Raw genomic sequence first — 2,688 nt, 5'->3', positions numbered from 1 at the left:
CTCCTTATATTTGTGCATGCGACAACGGGCTAATGTTGCAACCATGTGACTCTATTAAATTTGGTGTTAGGAACTTCCAATTCAATTCATTTTTGTGTAATAACTATCACTGAAGTTGCACCAATTTATAAATATATTTACATAGTATGGAAGAGTGCAAGTTTTGTATATTATGTGTGCAAGTTTGCGGTATAAATCTAGAATAACTTTGTTCTTATTTGCGGTATAAATCTATTTTTGTATATTATGTGTGCAAGAGGGCAATACGAATATCATCAGATCATTCTTTCTTAGAATAACTTTGTTCTTATTTTTTTTGTTTAACTAAAACAATGGCACAAGAGGGAAAGCTACACAAGTATATGCATGTTTTTTTTGCAGATTTATGAAATTTGTATAATATTTTTGTTGTCGGTTGCTTTTAATTTTTTTACTTCATTTTGTTTCTTCTTTTAGGTAACACAAATGCCCTAAATTCATTCTACCTTAGAAAAAAGTCTTATTTATTAGTTTTATTATGTCTTAGTTGATGTTCATTCGGGTTTTTGGCTGCTGGTTTTTCTTATATATTTGTGCGTGCGACGTGTGTTTAATGTTGAAGTCTTGTGGCACTACTTAATTATGCATTAGGAACTTAATAAAATAAACTTAGTTCTAAATTTATCTACTCAAATCATAATATTTATCAAAGTTGCACTAGTTTACAATTTGTTATTTTACGGTACATACAATAGTGGAAGTTTTGTGCAATTTGTATCCAACTTCCATTTATTATAACTAGTAAGCTTCACGTGCAATGCACGTCAACACTAACACACATTATATTATATTATTAAACATTTGTAGTTCTAAAATAGTGCGATATGTGCTATTTGCACAAATGAATGAATGAAAACGCGATGCGTATAATGTGCAAGGATTGTATCTAAGATGGTAAGTACAATACTTTGCAAAATATTCCTGGAATAACAAGTTAATTATTTCAAGTGCATGGTTTCACCATTTACACAAAATGAAGTGATGATTTGAATAGTTTACAAAATGTACCAAAAAACATTCCCATAACAACATGTCAGGTTTCATCTAGTTTAAATAAAATCAACAACCATTTCCTTAAATCAGAAAGGTGCTTCGTGTCTGCACTTGAAAACTTTCATAGCATAAGATTTACATAGATATATAAAATGTGTGTGCTCATGTCCTTGCATGTTGGAAACAACCATCAACAAGATTTACACTCTTGTAGAGGAAAGAGTGTTTGGACAATCAACAACCTGTCACATGATCTCCTCTATTTTGGATCCAAAAAGAAAAGGAAGATTGGTTGGAACTTAAACTCACAAATAGGCAGACAAGCTTTCAAATCTGTTGGCTAGAATTTGACAAATGCACCTGTCAAGAGTACTCTTATCAATTGTCTCTCATCTTCTCAAGATCAAACACTTTAGCTGGGTGAAGAAACGAAGCAAGACGATGCCATTTTTGAGCATGAGCTCTTCGTTGTCACCACTGAACCTACAACATCCATCACACCCATTATAAAGATGATGACACACAAACACATGCACAAGTATTATTGTGAAACATGACCAACTTTGTAAGCATGATCCCCCATCCCCAGTTTATACTGGTTCTCACCTTTTCACCATTCTTTTGATACACAGTGAGACAAAGGTTACATGTGTCTATGAAAAAAACACACTTTGAAATGTGACTATCCACATTGTCATCTTTGGTTAGAACTTAAGGTCCTTTGAGCATCAGGTCCAGCCTGCTCACAGAAAAAGTTATCTTAAAAATCTACGAAAGCTATCCAAAAGAAAAGGGAATGATCTCATAAAACTAATGAAAAATTGATGTTAATTCTGGAGAAGGATACATGCATCTATATGCATCTTATCCATGCCAATTTGAAATACTGATTTACAGAAGTACCTTTCATGTGTACAAAACGCTGAAGAATTTGAGCATGAACAGCCTGATACAGTATAATAAGAGAAGCGAGCACTAACAATTCACAAAAGCGGGCACAGAAGCGAGCCCTATACGCACTCTGTTGCGGGTTAATAAAAAACGGAATATACTCTGGTGCGGAATCTTCAAATTACCTTCAATTCTCCCGCAAAAAAAACCTTTCAATTGGTTACAACTTAAAGAAGCTAGAACAACTAATCTAGTACTGCCATCGCCTAAACAATTTAACCATCACAAGCTAGAACAACCCATGTAGCTTAAGAAACCTACACAACTCATAATTTCATACGCTCATAGTAATCATCCATAGCCAATAATTCTTCCTTTGCATACCTTCATTACCGCTGAAGTAAACTGTAGCTAATACTTAGAAAGTTAAGACCAAATTAGGAATCACCATTACAAAGTATACCGAGTATTGGCACTGGAACATTCTTCAGGCACAACCTAAAGAAGCACCACCATACAAATTTCTAATAAAAAGGAATATTTCCATTCTTGATCAGTCAATCACATACGGATGGCATCGAACCAATTGAACAGTGTAAATAGATCTACCTAAAGCATCCTTTTATTTGCCAGCACCAATGCTTCCTCAAAGCGTCTACTGACTGTTGTCCCTCAAATATCAAATGATTGGTTTGCTGCCTGTTGGAGCAGCAATTTCTGCAATATCGACACCACCAGATGCAACACACTCCATTAGCCTTTCCA

Source organism: Triticum dicoccoides, chromosome 4A (assembly GCF_002162155.2).
Source record: "Triticum dicoccoides isolate Atlit2015 ecotype Zavitan chromosome 4A, WEW_v2.0, whole genome shotgun sequence".
Lineage (NCBI taxonomy): Eukaryota > Viridiplantae > Streptophyta > Magnoliopsida > Poales > Poaceae > Triticum > Triticum dicoccoides.
This window is presented reverse-complemented; position numbering follows the sequence as displayed.